The sequence below is a fragment of the Procambarus clarkii genome, chromosome 45, assembly GCF_040958095.1.
Source record: "Procambarus clarkii isolate CNS0578487 chromosome 45, FALCON_Pclarkii_2.0, whole genome shotgun sequence".
Classification (NCBI taxonomy): Eukaryota; Metazoa; Arthropoda; class Malacostraca; order Decapoda; family Cambaridae; genus Procambarus; species Procambarus clarkii.
This window is the reverse complement of record NC_091194.1, coordinates 18,997,595-19,010,833: the sequence shown is the minus strand read 5'-3', so window position 1 is coordinate 19,010,833 and position 13,239 is coordinate 18,997,595. Positions and strand designations below refer to the sequence as shown.

Here is a 13,239-nt window from a genome sequence, read left to right as displayed (position 1 = left end):
CAAACGAAAGTGGGCCCACTGGTCAGACTCGGTGGCTTCGGCAGGGAGACTAGACTCTAATGCCTCCGTCGCCACACTAAAAGGGACATCCCCTGAGACTGCCCGAGCCCCAAGACCATCTAAACCCTGCTCCGGATCTAAAGGGAGGTAGGGGGGGGGGGGACCAGAACAAACCACAGGAGGGGAAGAACAAGGGAAGGGTGGACTGAACCAAGGTCGAAGCTACCCCCCACCCCCAAGTCCGGGTCCCTATAAGCAAAACAGGGCAGCCGCAGGGCATCCGGCTGAGCAACCAACCGAGCGCATTGCAACAACCTAAAACGCGCATGCAACGCCTGTACCCTCATAAGATCATCACTAGACTGGGTAAATTGAGTCACTAGCAAGCAGCAGAACTCACAGGACTCAGGGTCGAAAGTGTTACCGACCCAACAGGCAGCTTGACGGAGGCAAAGACAGTGAGGGTCACCCTGAGACAAGAGGACCGAACAACCCTCAAACTCGCACAAAGCGAGGGGGGGGGGGTCACATCCATCGAACCCACTCGCCCCCAGGGGTTTCCCGGGATCCTGAGCGCTTAACGAGACTCACACCCAGGTAACCCCAGGCAGGGTACTGCTAACCAGCGCCCAAAACTACTAAGCAAACTCACTAAAGCTGCACCCCAGGGATGTGTACACTCATGGGGATCTAGCAGCGGGCACCACGAGAGAAGAACCATAATAGATCAAGCACAAGTGCCCAGAAAGCAGGGCAGATCCCCCCATAAGACAAAAACAAAAAGAAAACCCCGCAAGAGGACAGCGTACCCTAGAGGAACAGAGCCGGCTGCTAATTGGTGAAAACAAGCTACGCATCACCCCGTGCCCCGAACCAGTGCAAACAGCCTCTTACCCTAAGGTAAACAAGGGAGACAAAACACCCAAGTACCCAAAGGGCGGCCGAAAAACCGAGTAGTAAAACGGCCAGCAGAGACAGGACCCAAGGAACTTTTGGAAGGTAACCCCAAGCCCCAAGGGCAGTACTTACAGGGCACCTAAGGAAGGGAACCCTAAGCGCATGCAGCCAGAGTACTGGAGAATAACTCCTGGCTATATTGAGTGTGGTGGACAGCCACCACACTCAAAGCACAGTGCTGAAACTATGTCTGGAGCCAGAACACACGACCGGATCCTCTAGCATCAGTCTAAGAACTAAAGAGTGGATAGCCGGCATGAGGGGTCTGGGGCTTCCCCTTCCCCCTCCCGGGGAGGGGGGAGCTGCACAGACAGCGGCGCAATGAAGTGTGTGACGTCATGATCGTTTGCTCGTTTCGTTTAGGGGGGAGTTCTATCCACTTGTTCGGCTTTTGGTAGCAATATTTTCACCAGAATAGGGGTTTGTTTTGGGATGCTTACCTTTCTGGGTGCCTGACCAGGTCGATGGCAGACAGAATGCTTCCAACCTCACCAGGGTTTCTATAAGCCATTGCTCCCCTTGCCTCTTCTGAGGGGGGCCAGGTTCTGGTTCGTGATCCCCCCCGGTAGGCCCATAGAACTCCATACATATGACTGATGCCAAAGTCTGACATTAGAATATTAGCCTAGTAAGCTCCGGGGAGCCAAAGGGGCTCCCTCCAGAAAAATTAGTTCCCTCCCTCTGTATGAACCAAATCACTTGAAGTAACACAGCCAAAGGATCCACACAATAAAACTAATGACAGCAGCTGTCTAGTAAATTTATTTGTACAAAATCAGTATTAAAATCACAATCCACTTAAGGATTAATTCAAAGTCTAAATATTGTATTAAATGTATTAAGTACAACCAGCTTCCTGATTTAAAAGCATCTTTATAAAGTCAGCCCAACCATCCTCTATCCTGTTATAACACACTACAACATCAACCCTCCCTCCCTCCCACCTAATATGTCAACTATCTTAGGGAATCAACCAATCTGTTAATAATGTGGCATACTGTACTTTATTAGTAACACTTAAAGCATCACCATACTGACGGTTTTGATAAATCAGATGAACAAATGTGTAGTGTAGTGTAGTGTAGTGTGTTGATAAATCAGTCTTGAAAGGCTTGGCCAATTGCTTGGGTTTTGTATATTTTTGGTCACGTAAAACAATTAAATTTGTTACGGAATGGTAAATTGCGAGAACGGGTTGGAAAGATAGAGGCAGTTAGGGTCCAAGTGTATATCAATAGAAATAAAAGTCATTTTACAGGTATATATACATACAGTAATGCAAAATAAATAACACAGGCTGACATATATTTTTATAGTCTTTCAGGTGATGTAACCAATGCTTGCAAAATAAATGAAGTCTTTAAACATAGCTTGTAAAAACCCATTACCCTACAAAAAGAGTATTTACAAGGTAAAAATATAACTGTTGTGTGAATATATCCAGCTACAATAACTATTAATATTAACCTGTTATTAAGTTATTAATGTTGTTGTCTCTTCAATTTCTAGTATGTGGTTTGGTCAATAACTTGTTATAAACTTTTGATAAATGTACAGATACAACACATTATTTGGGTGCCACAGGAAAGTTTTTAACATATTCTCTCAAATGCTACTGGCATTGCATTCGTAATACTTAATATATCTTCATGTGCTATAAATTTGTTACATTACAACATCGCAGCCTTCATGCTCACGTAATCATATACATTAACTTCTATACAATAAGCAACAACAGTTACCCACTCAGTTAAGAAGTGCCTGAAATTATCATAAAAAATATAGTGAAAGACAGGAAAGAAAGATCAATCCCAACACTTTACCACTCAAAGAAAAGAATCGAAAACATACTGTAATTTTGTAACCTTCCAAGTTAAAACATAAATGCCATAAAAAGGGTTTTCATCGCCAGACAATAAACCCTTTCATAAATAAATTAAGAATACTAACCAAACCACACACTACAAAATGAAGAGACGACCACGTTTCGGTCCGTCCTGGACCATTATCAAGTCAATTGTGATGAGACGAAGGAAGGGCAAGAAATAGGCGAGACAGAGAGAGAGAGAGAGGTAAGGAGATGGAAATCTAAAGAGGAAGAAAAGAGCAAGGTACAGAAGGTGTAATAATAATAGGAATAAGAAAGGGACCGTAAGAGAAAACAAGAAAAAGAAAAAATTAAGATAAAAGGAATCTTGAGATTATCTTAGAGATGATTTCGGGGCTTTTTTTTTTAGTGTCCCCGCGGCCCGGTCCTCGACCAGGCCTCCACCCCCAGGAAGCAGCCCGTGACAGCTGACTAACACCCAGGTACCTATTTTACTGCTAGGTAACAGGGGCATAGGGTGAAAGAAACTCTGCCCATTGTTTCTCGCCGGCGCCTGGGATCGACCCCAGGACTACAGGATCACAAGTCCAGCGTACTGTCCGCTCGGCCGACCGGCTCCCTAGACCGGAAGGGTAGACTTATGTCAGGTCAAGTTTGTTAGAAGGTTTAGAACATTTGAGTATATACTGTGAAAGGGAAGAGTTGGTCTACTAATCATTAAGATGATTAGAATCATTCTAATCATCTTATTGATTGGTCTTCCTCCAAAATAATCTTTCCTGCCTCTACTCTTCACAGACACCGTCTTGTCGAATCGGCTCTGATACAAAAAAAATTACCCAACGTGAACCTTAGTCCTGGCTTTTTTGCTGTTGACTCCTCTTTCACAGTATATACTCAAATATTCTAAGCTTTCTAACAAACGTAACCTAACATAAGCCTACCCTTCCTTTTATGTTAACCTTTTCTATCTCTTGTTTTCTCTTACGATCCCTTTCTTATCCCTATTATTACACCCTTTATTACACCTTACATTCTGTACCTTGCTCTTTTCTTCCTTTAAGATTTCCATCTCCTCACCTCTCTCTTGCCTAAGTATTGTTCTTGACTCCTTTGTTTCATCACAATCCACTTGATAATGGTCCAGGACAGACTGAAACGTCGTCGTCTCTTCATTTTCTAATGTGTGATTTGGTCAACTTTTTCAGCCACGTTATTGTGACTTTTCATCTGCAAATCAAGTATAGTAATACCATAAAAATTATAAAATACAAGGCCAGTATTACCTTTTAATGAAATCTTATAAACATTAAAGCTGCCATTTATTAAAACTGGTAATGGGATCAATGAAACATTTGCAATATGCAACAAATTCAGAAGTGATCAGTACAGCTTCATTTCTAACTGGAAATAAAATGGGAGACATTAGCGGTGTCATTACAGGATATAGAGGGGTGTATACAATGGCTTCTCAAAACCAATTAAACGATACCACATACAAAAAAATTACAATCTCTGGACTGTTTCCACCCCCCACCCCCACTACCCCTTGGAATTAGGTGAACAGTAATAATGATATTAAGAACACTGAGAAAAAAATGTTAATATTGTACTGAACAAAATTAATTGAACCGAGTGACCAGTGTTGAGCAGTAAAATATAAAGCAGAATTTAATCTGCTGGAACGATGAATGTAAATTACAAAAAATTAACATATCTATTTATACAATTATTTCCACAGAATAACATACATGCAAGCATGCATTAGACATATGCACATTTATCATTTCCAGCCATTATTGATCCAGTGCCAGATAAGGCTTTCCCTTTCCAATTCTTTGGAAGGTTAACCCATAGAGCAACTTGAGGAACAAACACAACTAGGTGAACATGTAAGTAATTATTAAACAAGGCACCGAGGTGGGAACATTAGGTCAACGTATAGTGTATGGTGTCAGTAATGGCATTAAATGTAATTAATGTAACATTTTCAACAGTAAAGAAAGCATGTAGATACTGAGGGACTGGATTCCTTGACAAGATTTAAGTTAAATCTACACTAATACAAGGCACATGAAAGTGGACACCCTATACTTATGTTCTTTTAAAGTCTTCAAATTCTTCAAGGATTATTTGCCATTCAATATTATTCAAATTAAGGTTATTGCATATCACTTGTAGTCTTCATATGTTGTAGAAATAATGTAAACTTATAAAATATAATGTTTATTTCCACGGTAGTGTGGATGACAATTTATATGACGCAGACATGGATCACTAATTGCTCTGAGCTTCAGTACTAGTAGTCAGGGAAAAGTGGAAGATTCCAGCTTGTCAGCACGATGTTGCTTCTGGAAACTTTCCTTATTAAGACTACTCAACAGCTCGGTCGATAGAGCCTCAGCCTCACACACGTGGGGTCCACGGATCGAGTCTCCTAGAGCCCAGGTGAATAGAATGTAGTCTTAATATTCAAGCTTTAGTCATCATCATCCACTGAACAATTTCTTAGGGAAGTCTACTTACTCCACACCTTACATACTAAAAAATAGAGCGCCATATCACAGGTTGCCTGGAATGGTGAAATAATGTTGGAATGTCAGAAGTGAATATTGTATATTATCATGTTTCGTACCAGTAAACAGAATCGACACCAGCTTTACTGACCAGTTGACTGACCAGTTAACTGAAGAAAATATATGGTTTGAAAATGCAATCCAAAATATTTTACTGATAAAGGCAAGAAATAAGATAACTACATAATAAAAATAAAGTGAAATCCCTTATACTGTACATGTTTTAAATATATTACTGTACAGTATATACTGTAAATATATTTTAACAACTATTTTCTCAATTTTATAGCTCCGAGTCTTCTGTATTAAAAAAGCACTCGTGCTTCTACTTATGAACCTGTACATCTTTTCTCAATCTTTGGCAGCTTTGTTTACATTTATTAAATAGTTTACCAGCATCTAAACATCCCAACCAAATGTTGTTATAAACAGCCTCCTAGTGCTTCAAAACTGTTCAAAAAATGTAAAAGCTGCCAAAGATTTACAAAAGATGGATTACAAAAGTTACTTACAGTTTGTAAGTAACTGCTTGATGAATCCAGCACCTAGTTGTAAATTGACTGGCGGGTCGTGTTCCTGGAAAGAACTAGTAGTGGTGAGGCTTAAGATGAGCTATGGGAAGGGAAAGCTCTCAGCTTGCTAACAAGAGTCAGCAGCCATCTTCTCCAGTATACACTCTGTAATATACTGTCACATGACTGGTATATTAATGTGTGCAATTGGCAGTGGTACGATTTACCTCATCATGAATATATTGATGTTTAGTAAAAAGGCCTCAAAATATTTTTTTTTAAATTTACAAATATTACATTTCAAATTACATTTGAGAAAAGTTCATAGCATTGCAACATTTATTTAAGTTTGAATAAACAGTTTAAAATACATATTTACATCTAACTTTATAAGTAGAAAAACACTACAGTGATGCCAAATACATTTTACAAATATTTTGTGATATCATAACAAATACCTTAACCAGCAAGTATAGATTTAAGAGGACATTTTTTCTAATTTTATAGGGACATATTTTCCACGTTCTGGAGGTCATTTTTCAAAGTTCAGGGGAGACATATTTTCCTATTTCAAGGAACATATTTTCCAAGTTTCATTTTTTTATAAGTTCAAGGATGAAATATTTTCCAAGTTTAAGGGGACATGTTCTGGGTTCGAGGGTTATCTTGACATGATTTCGGGGCTTAGCGTCCCCGCGGCCCGGTCCTCGACCAGGCCTCCTTTAAGTTACACACCCCCAGGAAGCAGCCAGTAGCAGCTGTCTAACTCCCGGGTACCAATTTACTGCTAGGTGAACAGGGGCATCAGGGTGAAAGAAACGTTGCCCATTTCTTTCCGCTTCCACCGGGGATCGAACCCGGAACCTCAGGACTATGAATCCGAAGCACTGTCCACTCAGCTGTCAGGCCTCCCGCATCACAACTAAATGTTGAAAGAATTCCACTTTTATCTAGAAATCCATTTATATCATAAGAAATATTTATATAAACATGCACCTCTCATGACTAAGTGTCAGACATTTTTACTAAACAATTAGTCTTCCAGGATTAACAGTTTGAGAAAATGCTTACCATAAAATTAAGAGATGAATATACTGTATATGTAAGACAGGTAACTAGCTCGGTATCTAATGAAATGACCACTGAATTCATAGGGATTAAATATTTTTTTTTTTTGCCATCTATTAAAAATTCTAGATACAGTATAACTAGAGAATATATTTGTACAAAATTCAAACCGCCAAAATTGAATAAGATTGTGAAAATACATATGTACTGACCCTGTCAAGGCACCAATATACACTGGTATTATCAAGGCACTAATGTAATGGCAATGTCATGACAAGAACACACACTGGCACTGTCAAGCCAAGCACACAGTGCCATGGCACCAACAACAGTGTTTAGAAAGCAGCCCAGATTAAATCATTGCACTGAGTGTGCATACATTTACAAATGGCACAAGTCCAGCATAATACGGATTCAGAGGGGGAGAAGATGACAACAAAGCAGAGAGTCCTGAACTGACACTCCTGCTTGATGGGGTTCTGGGAGTAGTTCTACTCCCCAAGCCCGGGCCGAGGCCAGGCTTCACTTGTGAGAGTTTGGTTCACTAGGCTGTTGCTTGGAGCGGCCCGCAGGCCCACATACCCACCACAGCCCGGTTGGTTCGGCACTCCTTGGAGGAAACAATCTAGTTTCCTCTTGAAGATGTCCACAGTTGTTCCAGCAATATTTCTTATGCTCTCTGGGAGGATGCTGAACAACCGCAGACCTCTGATATTTATACAGTTCTCTCTGATTGTGCCTATGGCACCCCTGCTCTTCACTGGTTCTATTCTGCATTTTCTTCCATATCGTTCACTCCAGTACGTTGTTATTTTACTGTGCAGATTTGGGACCTAGCCTCCAGTATTTTTCCATGTGTATATTATTTGATATCTCTCCTGTCGTCTTTCTAATGAGTACATTTGGAGAGCTTTGAGACGATCCCAATAATTTAGATGCTATATTGTGTCTATGTATGCCGTATATGTTCTTTGTATTCCCTCTATTTCAGTAATCTATCCTGCTCTGAATGGGGAAGTGAGTACTGAGCAGTACTCAAGATGGGACAACACAAATGATTTGAAGAGTACAACCATTGTGAAGGGATCCATGGATTTGAAAGTTCTCGTAATCCATCCTACCATTTTTCTGGCTGCCGCAATAATTGCTTGGTTATGCTCCCGAAACATTAGTTCGTCAGACATCATTATTCGCAAATCCTTTACATGTTGCCTTTCTATTATGGGCAAATTTGACTGTGTTTTGTACCCTGTATTATGTTTAAGGTCCTCATTTTTACCGTATCTGAGTACCTGGAATTTATCGCTGTTAAACATCATGTTATTTTCTGCTGCCCAGTCGAAAACTTTATTAATATCTGCTTGTAGGTTTTCATTGTCTTCAGCAGAGGTAATTTCCATGCTGATTTTTGTATCATCTGCAAAGGATGATACAAAGCTGTGCCTTGTATTTGAGTCTATATCTGATATGAGAATAAGGAAAAGCAGTGGTGCAAGGACTGTACCTTGAGGTACCGAGCTTTTAACTGCGCTTGGACTTGATTTTATATGGTTGACTGTTATTCTTTGTGTTCTGTTCGACAGAAAACTGAGTCTCCAGCGTCCTACTTTACAAGTTATTCCCATTTACCTCATTTTGTGTGCTATCACTCCATGGTCACATTTATCGAATGCCTTTGCGAAATCCATGAATACCACATCTGCATTCTCTTTTTCTTCTAATGCCTCAGTGATTTTGTTGTAATGGTTAAGTAGCTGTGAGAGGCATGATCTTCCTGCTCTAAATCCATGTTGGCCTAGATTGTGGAGGTCATTGGTTTCCATGAAACTAGTGACCTGACTCCTGATCACTCTCTCAAATACTTTTATTATGAGGGATGTTAGTGCAACTGGTCTATAATTCTTTGCCAATGCTTTGCTCCATCCCTTGTGTAGAGCAGCTATGTCTGCTGCTTTAAGCGCATCTGGTATCTCCCCGTGTGTCCAAGCTCTTCCTCCACAATACCGAGTGCCTGTGCTACCGGCACTCTGCATTTCTTTATAAATATTGAATTCCATGAGTCTGGACCCGGGGCTGTGTGCATGGGCATATTGTCAATTTCTCTTTCAAAATCAGTCACGCTCGTGTTGATATCAGTTATATTTACAGCGGTTTGGATAGGTTTGGATAGCATGCATAAAGAAGTTGTCTGGATCTTCCATTTTCATGCTGATTATCGGAGTGCTAAACATGTCCTGCTCCTGCTTTTTTAGGATTTCACTAATTTCTTTATCATCCTCAGTGTATGAACCTTTACTAGTATGAATAGGTCCAATACTGGCAGTGGTTTTTGCTTTTGATTTAGCATATGTGAAGAAATATTTTGGGTTTTTCTTTATTTCTTGAATTGCTTTCTGTTCTAGTTGCCTTTCTTCAATCTGATATGAATGCTTCAGTCTCTGTTCGATTTCTTCAATCTCCCTGTTTAAATTATTTCTTCTTGTATAGAAAGTCGTGTCTGCTCAAGTATTTCCGTTAATTTTTTCCTTCTTTTGTAATGTCGTCTGTGTTCTCTTTCTACGTTGGACCTCTTTCTGGCTTTCCTCAAAGGAACATGTTTCAGACAGACTTCACATGCTTCAGAAGTCAGTTTTTCTTTTCTTTGTGTAGGATTCTTATTACTTAGAACATTTTCCCATTGAATGTTTGAGAGTTCCCTGTTTATTTTCTCCCTCCCAGTCTATTATCCTTTTATTATTAAACTATAATTTATTGAATAGCCCTTCTCGCTTGTTGTTTCTCTTGGGCCTACTACCGTTATTAATGTTAGTTTGCACTTCAATAAGATTGTGGTCCAAGTACGTAGTGTACGAGACAGTAATGTCTCTGAGTAGCTCATCATAGTTCGTGAATATCAGGTCCAGCGTGTTCTCGTTCCTAGTTGGTTCTGTAATCTGCTGAGCGAGAATTTGTCACAGAATCTTAGTAGTTCTCTGACCTGTGATTGGTTATTTCCAGGTTGATTTCCTGCTATAATGTTACTGTTTACTATTCTCCATTTTAAACTGGGTAGATTGAAGTCTCCAAGGAATATGATATCTGGTACTGGGTTTGCTAGGTTATCAAGGATATTCTCTATTTTGTGGAGCTGTTCAGTGAATTCCTCAACTGTTGCATCTGGCGGTTTGTATTTTAGAATAATAATTAGATGTATATTTTCAACCTTGATTTCAAGTACCTCTACCACCTCATTGGTTGAGTTCAGGAGCTCTGTGCATGCCAGCTCCTCCTTAATATATAGACTTACTCCTCCACTTGACCTAATTACTCTCACATCTATATAAAATATAATTTGGGAACCAGATTTCACTATCCATTTGGTCTTTTGTGTGTGTTTTTGTAAATGCACCAAATATTGAGTTCGATTCTATTAGAAGGCCATTTATGAACTTAACTTTATTTCTTGATTTTGATATTAGGCCTTGTATGTTTACAAATATGAATGGTTTCCCATATCACGTGTCACTTCGGGTGGGCTTTGGTAGTTCTCCCCTCTCTCCACCCAGGTCCAGGGTGTGTTTTGGTAGTGATTCGTCCAGTTTTGGTAGTAGTGTGGGTGTTGTGTGGTGTAGTACCTGTGTGCTTGTTGATAATTTGTATTCCAGTCTTGTGGGTATCTCCCTTCCCTTCTATAATCCTGCAGTGATTCCATCTGACTGTTCCCCTCTCATATATATTCTACTCTGTTTCTGCCTTCCTCTAAAAAATTTCCAGTAGTATCATATTGTATCACTCGTGTATAAAACCCTCTTGACTGAAGAATTTTCTGTAAGAACCTCACCAGACAGCATGTATTAAAAAAAAAAAAAAATTATATATATTATTTATATATATATATATATATATATATATATATATATATATATATATATATATATATATGTCGTACCTAATAGCCAGAACTCACTTCTCAGCCTACTATGCAAGGCCTGATTTGCCTAATAAGCCTAGTTTTCATGAAATAATGTTTTTTCGACAACCTAACCTACCTAACCTAACCTAACCTAACGTTTTCGGCTACCTAACCTAACCTAACCTATAGAGATAGGTTAGGTTAGGTTAGGTAGGGCTGGTTAGGTTCGGTCATATATCTTCGTTAATTTTAACTCCAATAAAAAAAAATTGACCTCATGCATAATGAAATGGGTAGCTTTATCATTTCATAAGAAAAAAATTAGAGAAAATATAATAATTCAGTAAAACTTGGCTTATTAGGCAAATCGGGCCTCGCATAGTAGGCTGAGAAGTGAGTTCTGGCTACTAGGTACGACATATATATATATATATATATATATATATATATGTCGTACCTAGTAGCCAGAACTCACTACTCAGCCTACTATGCAAGACCCGATTTGCCTAATAAGCCAAGTTTTCCTGAAATAATATATTTTCTCTAATTTTTTTCTTATGAAATGATAAAGCTACCCATTTCATTATGTATGAGGTCAATTTTTTTTTATTGGAGTTAAAATTAACGTAGATATATGACCGAACCTAACCAACCCTACCTAACCTAACCTAACCTATCTTTATAGGTTAGGTTAGGTTAGGTAGCCGAAAATGTTAGGTTAGGTTAGGTAGGTTTGGTAGTCGAAAAACAATTAATTCATGAAAACTTGGCTTATTAGGCAAATCGGGCCTTGCATAGTAGGCTGAGAAGTGAGTTCTGGCTACTAGGTACGACATATATATATATATATATATATATATATATATATATATATATATATATATGTCGTACCTAGTAGCCAGAACTCACTTCTCAGCCTACTATTCAAGGCCCGATTTGCCTAATAAGCCAAGTTTTCCTGAATTAATATATTTACTATAATTTTTTTCTTATGAAATGATAAAGCAACCCTTTTCTCTATGTATGAGGTCAATTTTTTTTTATTGGAGTTAAAATTAACGTAGATATATGACCGAACCTAACCAACCCTACCTAACCTAACCTAACCTATATTTATAGGTAAGGTTAGGTTAGGTAGCCAAAAAAAGCTAGGTTAGGTTAGGTAGGTTAGGTAGACGAAAAAACATTAATTCATGAAAACTTGGCTTATTAGGCAAATCGGGCCTTGAATAGTAGGCTGAGAAGTGCGTTCTGGCTATTAGGTACGACATATATATATATATATATATATATATATATATATATATATATATATATATATATATATATATGTCGTACCTAGTAGCCAGAACGCACTTCTCAGCCTACTATGCAAGGCCCGATTTGCCTAATAAGCCAAGTTTTCATGAATTAATTGTTTTTCGACTACCTAATCTACCTAACCTAACCTAACTTAACTTTTTCGGCTACCTAACCTAACCTAACCTATAAAGATAGGTTAGGTTAGGTTAGGTTGGGTTGGTTATGTTCGGACATATATCTACGTTAATTTTAACTCCAATAAAAAAAATTGACCTCATACATAATGAAATGGGTAGCTTTATCATTTCATAAGAAAAAAATTAGAGAAAATATATAAATTCAGGAAAACTTTGCTTATTAGGCAAATCGGGCCTTGCATAGTAGGCCAAAAAGTGTGTTCTGGCTACTAGGTACGACATATATATATATATATATATATATATATATATATCGTACCTAGTAGCCAGAACGCACTTTTCAGCCTACTATGCAAGGCCCGATTTGCCTAATAAGCCAAGTTTTCATGATGAAATTGTTTTTCGACTACCTAACCTATAAAGATAGGTTAGGTTAGGTAGGGTTGGTTAGGTTCGGTCATATATCTACGTTAATTTTAACTCCAATAAAAAAAATTGATTTCATACATAATGAAATGGGTAGCTTTATCATTTCATAAGAAAAAAATTAGAGAAAATATATTAATTCATGAAAACTTGGCTTATTAGGCAAATCGGGCCTTGCATAGTAGGCTGAGAAGTGCATTCTGGCTACTAGGTACGACATATATATATATATATATATAATAATAATAATAATAAAAAAAACTGAATGCTTGAGACCTACTGTATTTGCAAATCTCAATACATTACACACTGTGAAATACACATGTAGTTGGAGTGGAATGATCTATCAATATACATTTTAGTGTGTTAGTTATTTACTGCATTTTTTCTATTACGATTAATCCTCTATTCTAGGAGTGTAATGTGTTTATACACCATTAAAAATGAAGCAATGATAATGATAAAAAAATGTAATCTTACAAGCTGCAGCCTTAGTTACAACACTATCACAAACCAGTCACCCCATTTAAAACTAATGCAC

The 13,239-nt window shown here is 38.4% G+C and overlaps 1 protein-coding gene across 3 annotated transcripts in view; it reads right to left on the bottom strand.

Moving 5' to 3' along the window:
• Positions 1–1,701: 1,701 nt before the first annotated feature.
• Positions 1,702–13,239, bottom strand: part of LOC123769727 (syntaxin) — a 51,275-nt gene continuing 39,737 nt past the window's right edge. Inside the window, exons 8-9 of one of the 3 annotated variants that reach the window (XR_011222132.1) lie at positions 5,874–5,937; positions 1,702–5,357 (exon numbers count right to left, since the gene is read on the bottom strand). The gene's annotated coding sequence lies outside the window, so the exon portion shown is untranslated. Of the gene's footprint in view, positions 5,938–12,964 lie in introns of those variants that run through there. The other 2 variants (XR_011222131.1, XM_069301491.1) reach the window with 2 other exon arrangements.